Here is an 18,586-nt window from a genome sequence, read left to right on the forward strand (position 1 = left end):
GAACCAACCTAATAAAAAGTATTAATCACCACCTTGCTTTCATCACAAGGAGATGACGTATGAGGAAGGAATGTGGTAAACAATTTGATTTCAGATAAAGGTAGGGAGAGGGGCAGGCTTTTTGTGGCAGTTGTAACACAAGTTTATAGAGCTATTTTAGTCACAAGTTCTGTAAAACCTGTGATTCAGACTTGATCAAACTATTCACGGCACGCTCAGTTCAGTTTCAGCTTCTGTGAAGTTGAAAGATAGGTTGGGTTTCCTAATCTCTGGACAGTTGGGGAAGTTTTTTGGGAGGCCTTTTTTTTTTTTCTTTGTTTTGGTGTAGAAATTCGATCACTAAATCCATCATGGAGTATAGTGAGATTCTACCTCACTGCTTCTTTCCCATCTTGAGACTTCCCACTTTTTAAGTGGAATGGTATTCCATACAGCCGTCCTGGGAGTTGGAAGAATACTTCCAAGAATAAAGCATAGAAAATGTCTGCCAGTGTATGTTGGCTGTTATTGATGACCCATCTAAACTTTTATTGTATAATTCAGGGCTTATGCTCTTTTTATATTTAACATAAACTATTATTTATTTACACTGTCAGTGCTAGCTCAGAGAAGTGAGTGTTAAATTCAGTAGATTGTAATCTGATCTTGTATTGGAGCTGATGAGAGGTTATAGGGTTTTTGATGGGAAGAGAAAAATAAAAGGGGAAAAGAGAAGCTTTATTTAAAAGATGGTAATAAGGTCATACTACAGATTCTCCTGCTTTCTTAAAAAAAAATTAAAATCTGTACTTACAGGCTTTCATTTTGATACCTTCTGCAATTTTCATACATTAATCTTGCATACGAGTTATATTTTCCCTACAAACAAGGAAGTTTTCAAGACCAGTGCATACGCCTGGGTAACTGGATGTGTGACCTCAAATTGCTTTTACCTTCCCCTTAATAAGTGAGTTGTAGAGACAAACCATTTTTGTCATAAAGACATTTGATGTTCACAAATGCAAATAATATTGTAGAACACTATTTATAGGTGCCCATGAAGCCATGGAAATACATTTCAAAACATTCAGTTAATACTCCTGATCCTGGAGCAGGATATGTGAATTTACAAATGCTGCATAAGATAGAATGAATTTGAGAAGGGTAGCTTGTTATATTTTGTCTCCATGAAATACAGTCGATACCAACAGCACTATACAAACACACGAGCAAAGCTCATCAAGTAAACCCCCATTACATGGCAGTTTAGCTGATTTATTAACAATAGTAATATTTAAATAGCACCTGTATAATAAAACCTGAATTTATCTTGAAATTGTAACAGTTGTGGGATTTTGTGGATTTTAATTGTGGTTTGGAGATTTTTGTTTTGGTTTCCTGTATTATTTTCTTGGGGGGGAAACCAATAGGTGGTTTAGTAATGAATGTATTTATTTTTTAACTGTACAGCTATAAAATTACTTTTAGCGTCAAAGTAGTGATATTAAAGATTGTTGCTCATCTTGTGCAGAAATCAGTAATACAGTACAATCCTACCAATAGTATAGTGGCTGTGTAGGTACGAGTGTATTTCAAAAGTGCTCTGCAGCTAGGGACTGCTTCTCCTTATCAATGCATTTTTGTTTGGGTACCTGGGAAGGCTTGAGAAATATGTCTGTGTTTAAAAAAAAAGTAAGGTGGCACTGCCAAGTCCACCACTAAACGATGTCCCTAAGCACCACATCTACAAGTCTTTTAAATACCTCCAGGGACGATGACTCAACCACTTCCCTGGAGAGCCTCTTCCAATACTTCACAACTCTTTCAATGAAGAAATATTTCCTAGTATCCAATCTAAACCTCCCCTGGCGCAACTTGAGCGTGTTTCCCCTCATCCTATCAGTTGTGAGTAGGGAGAAGACACCGACCCTCACCTTGCTACAGCCTCCTTCCAGGTAGTTGTAGAGAACGATAAAGTCTCCCCTCAACCTCCTTTTCTCCAGCTTAAACAACCCCAGTTCCCTCAGCTGCTCCTCATAGGACTTCTGCTCTAGACCCACCACCATCTTTGTTTCGTTGCTCTTCTTTGGACACGCTCCAGCACCTCAGTGTCTTCCTAGGATGGATCAGAGGAGCAACCAGAGCGTTAAAATGGAAGAATTTCTGTGTTCTGATTCTGCCTCTGCTTTCTTCATTGCCTGTCAGCAAAACAATTAGCCTTTTTTGTCCCCCCTACTTCTCCTCCAGGCACATTTAGTTGTCACTTTGATGCAATATTTACTTACCTGTTGATGACAAAAGGAAGTTATTAAAGTTCATATATGAGATCTTTTCCAATAAAATATTTCTAGTTTCCTAGGGTTGTGGGTTTTTTTTCTTTCAATTTGTGCTTTTGTTTGTTTTATTTTGTCTTACTTTATTGCAAAAGTTGTCTTTGTATCACGCTACCTGTCAAATAAATGTTTGTTTCTGGTGTGCTATAAATCTAGATACAGTTTTGGAAACACATTTAAACTTATTCACACCAAATATTCCCATAAATTAAATTTAAACGTAGGTACCATACCAAGGAATTTGCCCAAATCTAGGAAGAATTGTGTGGAAAAGAGTGACTAGCAGCAATATACTCTAGAAGTCAGGGACACCAAAGCTGTCACGCTTCTTGCCACAGAATTGAGACTGTAACAAACCTGGGAGCACTGTGAAAGCCAGCTCTGGTTAGAACTCCTGAGACAGGTGTGCTTGGTAGGCTCGAGGATCCACTGCTGAGGAAATCCTCAGAATGTACAGTTATGGAATTATTTATTAGGCAAGAGAAATCAGTGAATTACTTCAGATTTTCTTACCGCTGCAGAGATTTTTGCATTTCATTCTGAATGGGAATTCCATCTTTGAGCTAGCTCTGACATCAGACCTGTAATGGAGGCTATGTTGCAAGTACTTTAGAAAGTATGCCATTTGTCCCAGTGGTGGATGGTCTGTAGAATATTGCTGTGATTTTTCTTGGTTAGGGGCTTTACTTGTGATAAACGTTTTAAGCTTTTTTGAAAATACTTTCCTAACAAGTCAAAAGCTAATACTGATATATTCATTTGTACTCTCTGAGGTTTCTAACTAAAATAATTTAAAGCTTTCAAAGCTTTTTCTTACCATTCATCTAGTAATCCATTTCTCTCCAATGACTCTGGGTTACTTTGAAATTCTTTCTTATTTAAACACGGCAGTACTAATCACAGCTGACATCTCACACTTGCACACGTGGGTAGAGTTTAATGATTTCATTCTTCTGGCTAAAATGTTCAAAAGAAACCATGCTAGAGCTTGAGCTCCATAGGTCAATAGATAACACTTCAGTGTTTCTTTCCTCAAAACTGCCCATAAGTAATGGGTGAACATTACTTATTTGTTTTTCCAAGTATTCCTATCTAGAATTTGGAAAAATTACGACAGATCAAAGGAATAATTACTCCAAAATTTCTTTTAAACTTCACTTGGTACAGATTAGAATTTTAATTTTGTCTTATTCTTAGAGAATTAGATAAAAAGCTCCACCTAATAAACCTTGTGGAATAAAGACTTTGCTTTTAAGCTTGTCTGGAAAGCACAGTATTGCTATTTATGAGCAAAACAATGCCCTCTGCTAGCGGCTGTAACCTGGAATAAGTAATACTTCAAGTGCCATCTACTGAATAATGAGTACGTGTGCCTTTTACTACAAAGGAACGTTTTTATACAGAATGGTGGTTGATAGATCTTAAAAGTATTTGTGACTACACACAGTACAATTATAAAGCAGATTATTAGGCTTTGTCAGTTATTAAAGGCAATTTCCTATCAAACACGGATAACATTTGAACTTTAAAGTGAACAAGCTACTATGGAATCTGACAGTTTAATCTTTTATAAGCACCCAGCTCCTGTTACACTGTACCTTGCTTCACAGCTACATTGGCCCATGTCGTCTTTATGTCCCCTTGTCCTCCAGGGTGTGATGTTTGAACACTCTGCATCACTTGTCAGTGTGTTATTTTGACGTCACTCAGTAGGGAGTTTGTATATCACTCCTGTAAGCAAGTCCCTCCTGCCCCATACTTTCACGGGTACTCTTTCAGAAATCTTCATTTAACTCCCTTTTCTGGAGCTTGCGTGCTTTTCTATTTCTGCCTTCTTTCGGAACTTCTGGAAACAAAGTTGTGTCCTCCAAGTTGGCCCTGTGGCCGAGTCAAACTGCTGTGACAGAAATGTTCAAAGGAAGGGAAATAATGGCAGGACCTGTTTCAGTTCTGTTACTTGTCTGACTGCAAGAAAATTAATTATTTTCACAAATGATTCCTGCCTCCAATTGCAAAAATAATGATAGCTCTTTGTAAAATAATTCATTATTACTTATTATGATTGGATTGTCATTGGATAATACATGAGTCATCCAAGATTGCTCACTCATGCAAAAAAAAAAAGTACTGGAAGTGCCTGTGACAGTTATGATGTAATGCAGGTGGGACTGGATTGCACACACGCAGGGGTGGATTAGCCAGTTGAGAGTGGGATCTGGGGGAGGTTGCCGGTTCGGATCACGCGTGGGAGCACTGGCTGTCACCACTGTCCCTCTCCGTCGCTGGAGGGTCCCGGCAGAGGGCACTGTGGAGGAGCTGTCGGGATGTCACACTGCCACCCACCCCTCTCTAGGTTACTTGGGTGATTATTACGATGCGATGAGCGGTAAACGTCGTGTTTAGCTGTTAATTATAATATTGGCCCTGTCTGTATGCTATGTTTCTAGTACAATAACTACTCTCATAATCTTATATGTATTTGTAATTTGTATGTAAAATTAATCTTGTACTCGATTAATATTTTGTTGATATAGTGTTGCAGTTGTAAGATGAAGTTAGCAACATTTTAGGAAAATACAAAACAACTATTGTATTTAAACAATTCATATTAACATAGGCTTTTTCTCCTTGGTATTTTTATGTGTGTGCCCATAAACAAGTCAAACCCACTGTGAAACCCCAGAGTTTAAAGAGGCAGACATTTATACAGTAACATAATAGAACTGTCACTGTTTATTAACCAAATAGTACTGATACAGTGGTAATAAGTCAAAATAGAAAAGTACAAGCCAAGGGGAGTAGAAAAGCAATTCATTTTTTCCGTGTATGTCACATTTGGAAATACTGAATCCATGTGAGTTCAGCCGCTGTCCCAGTTGCGTTCAGCTTTTAGAAGGTGTTCTTTGCTTCTGTTGGCTCATCTCTTAGTTTCCCTCCTGAGTTATAATACTATACACTTGGGTGCAGGTAGATGCACAAAGAGGCAGAAATAATCATGTGCTTAGGATTCTGGATGTGTGTAATTACAGTTTAATCTTGCTATAACACACCCTCAGAAACTCTGAGTAAATGCTCTTTATGTAGGGGTGGTTTGTTATAATGGTCTGAAGTTTGCTGTGTTACAGTAATGAAAATGCCTAGTCAATATCTTGATAGACTGTTAGATAATCTACTTCTATGCAGATTATTTCATATTTATTAACATTTAAGCAGCATTTTAAAATTAAAAGAATACAAAATAAAAAAGGGTGGGGTGGAGAAACAAGCAAACGTTTGCATACATATTGTTTGCATTAAGAGCAGCAAAAAAAAATTATTGTTTTCTCCAAGTCAGCCTGGTGTAAAGGATCATATTAATAGGCCTAACTACTGAGTTATGAGCTATTAGTATTATAAACAGAGTTATGGTTTGTATCAGCCTTTCTAAAAGTCAGTTTAGTCTGGATCTTCCTGAGAAGCCTGGTCTGCTCACAGAATTTGCTGTCTGTAGTTCAGTTGGTTTAGACAACAAACAAAAATTGCTTAATTCAGTACTTAAACAATGAAATTGAAGTTAATCTGATTATGCTAGAACACTAGTGAGGCTGAAAAACTAGATGTATAATGTTGTTGCAACCATCCTGAATATTTTGGTGTAAAATGATCTTTGTATATCATTGCATACTACTCGATAGGTGTCGAGTGCCTGGATTTGTGAAGCGCTTTTGTGAAGTGCTTTGAGATCCTTGGAGGAAATGCACTAGCATTTTTTCAATGTCCCTTTAGGTCTGACAGACATCAGAGTGAGTTTTATTTTTTCATTGTAAATGTTATAATGGTGCCAGGAATGGAGTATTTACTGCTTTTCATATGCATGAGAACACTAAACATATGTATTTTTAAAGGAAATTCCAGAAGAATGTGAAACTAGCTTGTAACAATAATTTGTAGGTTTGTGTCCATTGTTTTCAAGAATATGTAAATTGTTACACTATAGAACTCGCTTTGAACCCTGCTACATAATTAGCTGCACTAAACATCAGTATTCAATTTGGAAAATCTGTAGCCAAGTGTTTTATTAGAATTTCGTGGAAAAAGAGAATGTGAACAAAACCGTAGAGCAAATAATCTGAAATGCAGTTAAAAATAATGAAAACCAAGCACCAGCCACATAAACACACCAGATGAAGACACAGCAAATGAAGATCATAAAAAATAAGCTGGAATAAAAACACATAAGGCCGATACTCAGCTGAAGTAGATAGGGACATCTGCACAGGGAGTGATGGAACCTTGGTTATTTGCATTAGCTGAGGGTCTGATCTGTGAAATTTATTATAAGTTTCATGTTTAGGAGGAAATGACAGTAACAGTAAAGGCTTTTTGGTCAACTGGTTGCGTAGGGCTCCTGCAGAGATTTGGTGTTCTGACAAACGACCTCCTGCAAATCCAGTTAAGCTGATTTAAAATAGCCCTTATGTGCTCCACCCTGCCCCACAGAGACGTGAGTCTGTTCTTGAACTGCTGCAGTTCACAGTCCACATTTTAGGCAAGTTCTGCGCTGCGTGAGTTGGCCTGGTACTGCTCACACTGGTGGGTCTGAGGCTGGAGCACGTGTCCAGCTCTGCTGACTGTCCCTAAGATTGGAAAACCTGAGCAGGGAGGCAGGGCATGTAGCTGGCTGCATCTTGAACTGCTGCAGTTATATTTGCCAGGGGGAAATTCTTCAAGCAGTCAGTGCGATTGATCATAAACCCCTGAAATACTAGCAAAATCAAGTAGTAGAGTTACAATTATTAGAATATGTTGTGTACTTACCTGTACAAGTCCATGTATTTGCATCTCCTTGCTTTGTCGTGCTGGGTACGCAGCTCTGAGCTAGCCTTTCCCATGTTCTATTGCCATTGCCTTTTTCAGCGCCCCAAGCTCCAATCAGTTTCAAGATCCGGCATGAAACCCAATTTTACTTACATCTCAGCGCTGTTCTTTCTAAAATATATAAAACCCAAAGTGCTTGAGTTGTTCACTCAGCCAACTCCATCAGCCCATCTGTTTTTGTCTCTTATTGCTCTCACTTTCATGTGTGTCAATTCCCTCATGCATCTCCTTAAAAATATATTCAGCTGTGCAAGAGATCTTCCCTCGCCTCTTTCAAGACTTTCCTTTACGCATGCACACAGAAAAACACAAATCCTAATCAACTTCATAAAGTACTGCAGAAGAAAATAGTAACGCTGCCCTAACAGGTTCTTGTGTAGGATCTCTGGCCATCTGATGTTTTGAGAACTTTACTTTGTGTTTTCTCCTCCTGAAACGGGATGGAAGAGTCTGGTATGCGTCCTAGATCTTGCTGAATATGGTCAAGAGGGGAGCAAACACTATGAGTAATAAAGTTATCGTAAGAGCATGTCCAAATTCCATAGTCAGCTCATTTTCCTCCTGGGGAGTGTCTAGCTTCCTGTGCTGTCAGTCAATCAGTGTGCCAACCTTATGGGAAAACAGTGCAAAAAAAACATAGGGGGAAGTGGAAGAGGGGTGAGAGGTACCGTAATCCAAGGTGCTCTGCCCACGGCTTTGGTTTGTGTGTTGGTGTTTACAAAAGGCTTGGCAAGGCATTGTTCAAAAGAAAAGAGTTGTGATTGTGCGGGTTCATATGGTGAGGCAAGGAACCAGGGAGGGTTTCAGACTGCTTTCTACATCACAATTTCACATCTTTTTGCCAGGATTATCTGGAAGGTGTCTAAAAAGCTAGCCGAAGGGAGCTCATTCTCGAGGAGCAGGACCTGCCTGGAGAAGCAACAAGGAGGTCAGTAGTGGGTGCAGCAGAAAGGGCTTGGAGCTGGGCTTTGCTTAACATGGGATCAAAGGCACAGCAAATTACACGTCCTTAGTAATAGAAAACGTATGGGAGGGTAGGCTGGAAAAAGGGAGGAGGCAATAAGAGAAAGAAAGATGATGATTAAGGAAAGACCGAGAGTTGAGAAGAGGGAGTCTGAAAAGGGATAGCGAAGAGAAAGCGTGGGGTAAGGGGAGAGGAGGAGCGAGCAATGGATGGGGAAGATGGAAAGGAGGCAATCAGGGCACAGGAGAAAACGCCTGGAAAGAAGTGAAGGGGTAAGAGCTGGGGGGGGCGGGGGGGGCGGGAGGACGGAGGAATAAACTAGGGAGGGCAGGGGCGGGTGTCCCCGCCTGTGTAGCCGGTTTGTCGTTGCCCTGCGGCGCGGTGGGGCCTGGAGTAACACAGCTGGAGCGAGCAAGGGGGCGCTTGGGATGCTCCCTGATTAATAGCAGAGGGTCCGGGCCGTGACCGCAGGCTCGGCATGTGCTGGAGCCGCACTGCACTTTCCCAGCCCCCCTGCCAGGATGAGGGGGGTCGGAGGGAGGGAAGGAGGGAGGCAGGCGGCGAGCGGGACGGGGCCGTCGGCATCCAGCAGCAAGAAAGCACTCCGGAGCCGCGGCTTCCTGGAAAGGGAGCCCGGCTGGGTGACAGGCAGCGGCGATAAGCGGCGGCTATCGGGGCCCTCCCGGCGGGCCCGGCCTCTCCGCGCCGCCGGCAGCCGCGGGAGAGGTGCGGAGTCGCTTTCTGCGCCCCGCCGCCGAGAGGGCAGGTAGGACACACCTAGCCGCGGAGGAGCGCGGAGCCGATCCGGCCGGGGACGGCCGGGGAGCGGGGGGAGCACAGGGTGCCGGGTCCGGCTGCGGGCGGGGAGAGGCGGTGTCCCGCCGAGACCCCCGCCCTGCCCGGCGGCGAGAGGAACCGCGCAGCGGCGCGTCGGTAACGCCGCTTCGGGCACCCGGCGGGGACACGGGTGTCCGAGACACGAGGGGCAACAGGGAGGCAGCGGCACCGCAGCGGTAGGTGAGAGCTGCAGGGCACCGGGAGGGGGGGCACGTCACCTATAGGGGGGGGTAGGCTCCTTAGGAGTCTGCGGGCATCTGTTAAGCAGGCAGGCTTCGAGGGATGCTGATGTTCCTACAGAGGCTGCACCGGCGCAAAGAGGTGCGGTAGCGTTTTATCCAGGGGTAAACACGTTCACGCCAGGAACCCCCTGGGACGTGAACGCCTGGCTGGAGCAGGTGGAAAAGTAAGAGGAGCAGGACAATGTTTATGCCATCCTATAGGTTTGCATTTTGGAGGTGTCATTGTATAGGCTGGTTATATTTTAGTTAACTCTTTTTGCCTGTTCAAAGATTGCATTTTATTTGCTCATAAATATGAATTGAGGTTTTGGGTCACAGCCCAGTTACATTTTGCTTCAGACAGAGTTTAATTTCCCCTTTTAAAAAGTGTTTCAAATAAGTTGGGCCATATGGAAATTGAGTTGTTCATCAACCAAGAAACTTGAAGGAATTTGAAAAATAAGATTACATATTTCTGGAGCCATTTCTTGAGTATTGAACCAGAGTCAGAATACAGCACCATAACTCAAAACTCCTGATTCAGTCATTTCCTTTGTTAGGATCAAGACTTAATCCGTCTCTACCTGTGTTTTCACAGCTGTAAAATGGGAGCTACACCTATTAATGAGGGGCATTACATATTCTTTTTGGAAAGATCTTAATTTAAAAAAAAGCAGAGGAAGATCATTTGTAAGGGTAGTAAACAATGCAAAATGTGTCTGAGGGAACATTTCATGCTGAATGGAGAGATACATCTGAGAAAGATGTGGTGTCTAAAGGAACATGCATATTAGAAATTTCTTTGTTGTATTTGTTTCTTGTGCAGTTGATCACTTACGTGCTGCTGCTCTGAATTCTGCAGAGTGGATGACACAAGCACCACATGTAGTATTGCAGGAAAAGCTGCACAAAACCTGCCAAAATGGGATGGAGCTGTTACCGAATGGCAGGCCAAGCCCACTCTATGCCCCAGGTCTAGAGAGAAACTTGCATGAGATACAACACATGTGATACAGTAGTGAACAACTAGGTTGGTAAAATTTTCCTCTGCTTAAGAGTCTGGATACTGTTTAGAGGAATTAAAGGGCTTCTCTGAGATGACAGGTCCTGCGTCCCTATCTAGTGCTCGATTCTCGAGTCAGTCAGTAACTGCAGAGAAGTAGTGGTATTTCTGTTAACAGCACGGAGCCAAGAACGGGGAAATATAGGCCAAACAGTGAGTTATGTAATGGTATTCCCTAAGGGGTAGTATAAAGATGAGATGTTTTCCTTCTGTCAAGACAAAGAGCAGCCGTACAGTTGCTCTACAATGTTCACTCTACCCCTGGGTTCCTTAGGAGCAATCCAGGCAGGCAGTTGGGACCCTGTAATAGCAAACCCACCAATATCACTTTATTCCCTTCCACAGCTAATTCCTTCACAAATATTCCTTTGCAATATCCTCATAAAGAACCTGAGAAGTGGAATAGAGACGTTATGCCTGGAAAGGGAAGCCAGGCTCAGTCTACGGGAAGGGGAAAGTTATGATTTTAATGTGTCCATTTCACAGGGGTTTGAGGAGTGATAATGTGGAGTTATAGTGCCCCAGGACAAAACGGAGATTCTGTGTGTAGAAAGTTATACAAGATAAAGCAAGGGAGCGAGAACTGTCTCAGAAAGTTTGTTAATTATGCCATTTGGGTGGAATAAATAGAAAGGCTAGATTGGAAGTGAAGGAGATATTTTATGTAAAATAATAGGTTTAATATTAGTTAAATATAGACACTCAATCTTTGCCAAAAGGCTGAGAAAAAGGGAACAGACAGACTTGAATTATCCAGACTGTTATTGGCCAGAACTGGATTTTGGAAGGTGATTGGCTGGTGACAATCCAAAATTATACAGACAGCAAGTCCTGCAAAGGACATCAGCTGGCCTTTAATGACTAGAGGTGCTCAGGGCCTTGGGTTTAATTCTAATCATAAGATCGCACCTCCAATAATACAATCGTACAATACATATTTGTGAAATACTATTTTTTATCCACTTTTTAAAACTTTTCAATTTCTGTTGCCAGTTTATTCTCCCTGAGCACAGATTGCTTTAAACCAGTATGCCTTCAAAGGCAGAATGTCTGAAAACAATGATTTTTTTTCAGTTCAACTTTTTACGGAAAAAACTTGGTTTTCAGCCAATCAATGCATTTAATAATTAGTAATTCAGAGGTTCAGAACACCAAGATGATCTTGTCTTCGTCACTAATACAGAAAATACTGTAAGTGTAGTTAGCAAACGTATTTATATATAACTGATCTAGATTTGAATTTATCTGTTTCAAATTAAATAACAAAATTTATTCTATGGGGAACTTAAAATGCAATTATTATTGGAAAAGTAACTGTGTCAGTGATATTTTGTTATTCATCAGATATGTTCTTTCCATGAATCCATCCCTGATATGCTCGATGGAGTAGCAAAAATCCACTTTGTTTATTTTTTTAACTCTGGCCACTCCAGGCGAAGTTAAGTGAACGCAGTAGCCCTTGCAAGTTGCTCTGTCCCTTGTATTAAGATCCACGGTTGAGTTTATATCTTGAGGTGTCAATCTCAGTTACACTGTACCCATAATAACTTGCTTTGGATTATGGTGATATAGCATGACTTGAAGATTTCAGACTGACTTGTCAGGATTATTAGTGATTAGAAAAGCTGTTCACTTGTTAACTTAGCAAACTGAATTGGGACTGTAAGCTTTTATTCTTGTTTTTCTTCCTTTCTCTACATCTAAATTGTTCAGACTACAAATTCTGAGAATGCTGGCATGCTGAAGCGGGGCTATCCAAGATTTACATTAAGTGCCAATAGGTTCCTATAATTTCAAGTAAGTCCAGTAAAATCTATTGGTCCTCAAGAGCTCAGAGAGCCATGGGCTGCAATTTTCAGTGTGGGTATCTAATAGTAGGGACATCTGAATTTAACATACACTTCAGACATTTTGGCCTTATGTGCTCCCGACATATTTCATCTGTAAAATGGCGATAATACAGTAATGTTTACATAGTACTGGGGAAATGATAAGAAATCAATATCCATCATTCTCCATTACGTAGGAAGAGTTATATTTATGATTAGGGAATGAACCTTGTTCCTCTTAGCTGAATAGTTTCCTTACTGATTTTATGTGGTAGGAACAGCGGTAACAAAGCACTCATCATTTTGTTTAAAAATCTGGCTCATAGAGTGTATGCTTACGGCAAGAGTTTTCTCTAACCATTGTAGAAACATTTTTAGATTTGTAATTTTAAGCTATGCATAAGTATCGGTAGGTAATATTCTATACACCTATGAAGGCGAAAAGGGTTACCTGATTACATGTGTTTGCAGATCTCTCTCTGCTTCACATTCTTGCAGACCAGAACAACAACATAACTTTCTTCTTTCAGGATAGTTAATGTTCTGGCCCAGAATTATAGCACCAGATGTGTTGCCACAGAAACAATTTAAAGGGAGAAGGAATTGCAAGCAAATTGTCTTTCTAGTGGAAAATGTAAAAGCAGTATTCATGTTTTAGAGCCTGTCATTGGTTTCTATGTGTGTTATACGTGCTCACAGGAGAGAATAAGGGAGAATTTTGCTTTTTTGTTTCATACATCTGTTAGCGTTTTAAAATTCTCTGCGCAGGGTTGAAAATTGGAAAATATTCTATTATGGGCATGAGTTACGTACCTCAGAGACATTTGTTATTAAATCCTGACTCATTTTTAGAAACTCGTTCCTTGAAAAGTGTGCAGTGTGCTAGCTGATTTACTTAGCTCCACTTGCAACATGCTTTGGAAAAATATTTCCAGTAATAGTTGTTTCTGTGAAAGTAAGGAAACATTTTACTATATAAAATTATCCCAGATTTTGATGCTGAGAATTAATACCACATTCTTACTTACTACAATTGACATGCTGATGAAAAGAGGGAATGTCTATAGGAAATATTTTGATTTAATCTTGCCTAGGAAGCCTTAAAGCAGCCAACCCCTTGATTTTAGCTAGCATTTCTTTTTCTCAGAATAGTTGCTACAGAATACTCTATTCAACGTATCCTCATATGCCCCTCAGTTTGAATAGATATAATTTATTCCCTGTGTTACTAATTTTTTGTTGAAATCTGGGATTTTCACTTTTTCAATGATAAAAATTGTTTATAACAGAAGTATTGGAATATATCCAGGTATGCTAGATTTAAGAACAGTTACTTATGCTTATGAAAATAGTTTGACCTTATTTTAAGTGTCCTACAAGAGTAATCTTTTGAAATTTGTCAGTTTTGGAATTACACTGCATGCCATGTCACACATTTGAGTTTTGGCAGGTTCACAGGCATGTACATCACCAAACAAGATCTGCCATAAAGATAAGAAATTAATTTCTCTCTTGCATTCCTTATTCAGGCAGAACTCCAGTTCTGGGTGTGGAAGGAATGCAGAGCTGGGCCTAGAGCTTTTGTCTGCACAGGTTAGAAATAAACTTTCAGTGTAAAATTTGGATCCGAATCTGCATCCATATTTCAGTAGAAGACCACAGTTATTTGCGTACAGGTTTCTGGTTTGGATGCTCTCTGGGGCTGAATCAGTCCTTAAGTTTGGAAGCCGATCCAAACGTCCCCTTAATTAGTTCACATCCCTTTTGTTTGATCCCATGAGAAGATAGGTTAGTCTTTCTTTAGGCGGTAGAGCTTTCCCAGACAGACACAGTAAACTAGAAATATAGGCACTTATAATTTTCTTAAAAATGTCCTTCGGGCCTGAAATTTCTTGAGTTTGGTTTCAATCCAGTATTGAATAAGACTGGAAAGTCTGAATAATGTGAGTTCAGCTGCATTTGAGTTATGCAAGTGCATTTAAAAAATATTTACTTTCCACTTACATTTTTTTCCATAATTCTCTGCACTTACATAACCTCTCTTTTATTATTTAAATTGCCACAGACTCGAGGAGGAAAAAATAATTCAACAATACCGGGACTCAACAGATAAACAGGGAGGCAATTCAAAGACCTCAGTGTACTTTAAAATTGTAGTGTTTACTGCTTTAGTGTTAGCATGAATAGGTTTATATTTCTACTAGTGCAGCCAAAATACAATGTAAATAACCTTTGGTTTATCTATGCACTGAATTTCTGCAAGTACTACATTAGGTAATTTAAATTTTCCAAAAAAAGTTTAGAAGGTTTCTCTGGATTATAAGGAAGGATTTTGTTTGATGAGATCTGTAAAGTTAAAATAGTAGGCCCAGGTTTTTCCAAAACATTTGACCACAGAGGTATTCCAAATGCATGTGCAGCTGTTTGTGCAATTATTACAATAGAGTGTACATATTGGGTAACTGTATGTGAAAATGCGTCTTCTAATTGATATATACAGAAAGTTCACAAGCTTTTTTAAAATTTTGAAGATAACTGATTTGTAGCAAGTTAGTTACCTGTTTTTTACAAGAACACAAAATTGCAGTTAAAATGGATGGATCATGTCTAAAAATGCATCAGTTTCATTCCATCAGTAACATCACAGCTTCATCATCACTGTATGTTTGTTGTGTGCCTTTTTTCATGCATTTAGTACAATAGCATATGCCCAGGCTTTATGAAAATTTGTTACTAGGCTTTTGTTATTCATTGTCCGAAATGGAAGCCCACATAGTGATCTTGAAGGTAAAGCCACCTTTGAAGAGAGTCCTGCATGTAGAAAGCTGACGGGAAATACTAATTTAATTAACCACAACTCCCACTGAAACAATAGAGCTAGCCTTTGTGTAACTCTGCTGAAGTCATTCGATCTTGTTCCTAATTCCACTGAGGCTGAGTTGTGCCCCTCCCTTTTTCTGAAGTGTTCAGATGCCGATGTGTTGTGCAACCAACATAATTTGTTAACAAATAAAGAAGAATTTAAATAACCTTAGAAAATCAGTGCAGGCATCCCAGCTGCCTGCAAACAAACATCAGAAGTGCAAAACAAGTAAGTAGCAGTGCAAAGTATCTCAAAATTGCTTGAGCTTGGGTTCTTCAAGAACAAACCCACAAGTCTAAGGAGTATGTGCTCTGCAGGAGAAAGCTTTGGATGAGAACATATACTGCATCTTCTGGTAAGATCTCCAGTCCAGACGTAATTTCTGCGTCTACCCAACCTAGCTTGTTTTCTCCAGCTGTAGTAATACACGATGAATCTTTCCCCGGTATGTGTATGAATGATTGCTTTTAGTTTCATTTAAAGCAATAAGCAAGTATACTTTGACCTGTAATTGTCAGATTATCTTTACAATACAGTAAAACTGTAGCTTATTGTAAAATATCTCTCTTGAGTAGGCCAAGGCATATGGAACAAAACAGCATTTTTCTATTATAACATGGAATGCACTGTCTGCCATTGCTGCTGTAACTGTGTTAGGATCTGGATTTAATTCTGGATGTGCATTAGTATATTGTTGGAATCACTTGTCAACATGTATGTTTTGTATCTGAATGGTCATTTCTGAATTTTGAAGATCACCCAAGAGTGGTTTTCTTCCAGTAAGTTCTCTGGGCTGTACATTCTCAATGACAGTTCTGTAGAGGATCAGAAATGTGAGTTCATAAGATCAGTGATCCGTGCACTGATGGTTGGAGGGTCATATTGCAAGTGTCGGAAAACTGCCAGGGGACACAGAACATCACAGGGACATACTGTTCTATCTACTGCCTCTCCAGCCAGGCATGGCTCCTCATTAATGGGAAGGCGTTATCGCTGTTGTGCTTATAGCACCTTCAGCATTCTGGACACTGTTGCCATCATCTCAGACTCATCTGGCAAGATGCATGATGATTACATCTTTCACAAATCATGCCTGTCTGATGCCAAAAAAGCAGATCAGAACACACATAGTGCCTTTGATATCACTGGAGCCATCACAATCCTGTGATATTTAACTGTTTTGCCTATGTATTGTCCTGAAATTTAAATTTCTTTGCTGGTGATCTCATCCATTGCCAGGAATCCTTACATTTTTGATAAAGCAACAGCTGTGTGAATATGGAGTATGCATTTGGCCATCCATTTTTTGTGTTAGTTCTCTCTGCAGCTCTAATAACTATAACTTAATGCAAGCTTGTCAGTCACTTCCCCACATACCACATTCTGAAGGTGACTGTTGTTTGTCCTTGTTCTATTAGGACAATAGGAGCTGATGAAGTAAGGATCAGCGTGTACAGCGAACTGATTGATACCTTGAGTCTTTTGCTCATTGGTCTTGGGTAAGACCTTCTTCACAGTCATGAGTCAGTGTGTGTGTTAGCCTTACAATTCACTCCTTCCATGTTGAAAGGGAACTAAGAGAACGTTTTTACTGGGGGCCCAGTTTTGTCAAGTGGTACGATCCTGTTCTGCAAGAGTGGTCTCTGTTATAACTGGCTCATAGGTAAGTAACAGAGTTTGGCTAACATGGACTAAGTCAATTTACAACACAAAAATAAGCTTTGTTTTATGAGGCATGAAGGACTTGCCCACAGATTTGTTTTTTTTAAACTGAGAATTGTAGTTGTTCTACACTTGCCATGTAGCCATACAAACCTTTGTTCTGTGCTTAAATGTAGTACTGATATAATTTTGCCTCAGTTGAGGGTTTTTTAAAATGATGTAGACATATGACATTAAAAGCTTCTGCAGCTATATTGATATGGCAGTGTTGTATGCTAATACAATTTATTCTTTCCCCTGCTGCTTTATAGCGGTACCTCTGTACTAGCAAAGTCCTTGTAGTATCTAAAGAGACACAAGTAATAAGCCCCTCCCTACAGCTGTTAAGTCCCTGTCTATATTACAGATTCCTACCCTCAGCTAAATTGGGTAAGGCCTGCGAAAAATGGTTTCTTTTACCAACGTGGCTGAATCAGCAAAAGATGCGGGTATAGGAGTAGTTACAGTGCACAGTAAAATTTTGCATCTGTCAGTACTCATTGTTTTAGGTCTGAGGGATAGTTTTAACTATGCTGATAGGAAGCACAGGCTTGCCACGTTGCTCCATTCATTCTAGGAAAACTTTTGTAGTAAAGAATGCCAATATTCTGATAGCAGTGAGGTGCTGGTAGTATAGATACAAAGAAGATGGTCACATTGAAGGAGTTTTTTACATTATCTGCAGACTACTAAAATCTTTCAAAACTATACTGGATGTATTAAAACACCAAAGCTTTCTTGTGTAGCTGTATAGATCTCTGTTACAGAGTTTCTGACACAGCTGAGTGCCAAGAAGGATGTTAAAAAAATGAAACCCATAAAGATTTAGCTATGCTGGCAAAATACTCATATAAGAATGCTCCTTTTGCCAGGGTTGTCTGTGTCTTTTAGGGAGGGAGGTAGAAACAAACTGGCAGAAGGCCTCAGAAGTTATCTCTTCTGTCAGGGTTTTGTTGTTGTACTTACACATAGATGCTGAGTAAACCAGTCCAAGGTCTAAGAAAAACTCCTTGTGATGCTGAAAAATATGAAACACTAAGCAGATGTGACTGCTAGTTGCAGTAAAAGCTTTTAGTCCTCAGGGAACAAACAGTTGGGTTCACAGTCTTTGAAGAAGTTTAAGACAGAGCTGATGGATTTTTTGGTGCACAAAGCTGAAATGCATTTTCATGAGTGACTCTTGCCGAGTTTTTTGATGATATTCATAACATTTGAAGGGACCTTAAAATTAGATTAGCTTTTGGCCTAAATGTTGAAGTGGTTTGTTCTCAACTGATCCTGCTGAGCAACTTCTGCTTAGTACTTCCAGTTACGTCTGCCTTTTTTTTTTTTGCAGTGAGTAGCTCTCTTGTGCTTGGGCTGGGTGATGTAGAAGAGCCTGACATTTCCAGGAATTTGTTATCTCTGGCAGAAGTCTTGTTAATGGCAGTTATTGATAAGTGGGAAAGTAAACATGTGGCTGGTTAGGCAGTGCATTTTCAATGGTTTACCACTAGTCTGATTTCATGTCACAGCACACCGTGGTCCTCCAAAGAACAAATTCTTCTACCACTAATTAATTTTTAAAATTGTTTTTACTGTGTGATTTTGGTTATAACTTATCTACTTCTTCCTCCTATCTAAAGCAGAAATTTTTTTCTTGTTTACAAATTTCAATCACATCAGAGAGACCGTTTTCCAGTCTTGCTAGAAATACTTATGATTTAAGAAGTAAGTGTGGCAACTGTTTTAACCTTTAATGAATACGAAAAGGGAGTTTTTACATGGCCAAACAGATTCTTTCCATTTGCTGACTGTGAAATATTTGAATTAAATAGCAGTAACAAAAACACAGGGCTGAAGAAAGGAAGTTTATAAAGGCCAAGGCAGATCTGCAATCAGTTATTCTGATGGAAGGCATCACTACTGTCCTTTAGAGATGTCTTGTCAGAACTGTTTA

The 18,586-nt window shown here is 39.9% G+C and overlaps 1 protein-coding gene across 12 annotated transcripts in view; it reads left to right on the plus strand.

Moving 5' to 3' along the window:
- The first annotated feature begins 8,702 nt into the window (after positions 1 to 8,702).
- The window catches only part of RIPOR3 (RIPOR family member 3), a 53,265-nt gene continuing 43,381 nt past the window's right edge, over positions 8,703 to 18,586 (plus strand). For 4 of the 12 annotated variants that reach the window (XM_074604821.1, XM_074604823.1, XM_074604822.1 and 1 more), the window contains exons 1-2: positions 8,906 to 9,146; positions 16,365 to 16,609. The gene's annotated coding sequence lies outside the window, so the exon portion shown is untranslated. The other 8 variants (XM_074604830.1, XM_074604831.1, XM_074604832.1 and 5 more) reach the window with 5 other exon arrangements.

Source organism: Larus michahellis, chromosome 12 (genome assembly GCF_964199755.1).
Source record: "Larus michahellis chromosome 12, bLarMic1.1, whole genome shotgun sequence".
Taxonomy (NCBI): Eukaryota; Metazoa; Chordata; class Aves; order Charadriiformes; family Laridae; genus Larus; species Larus michahellis.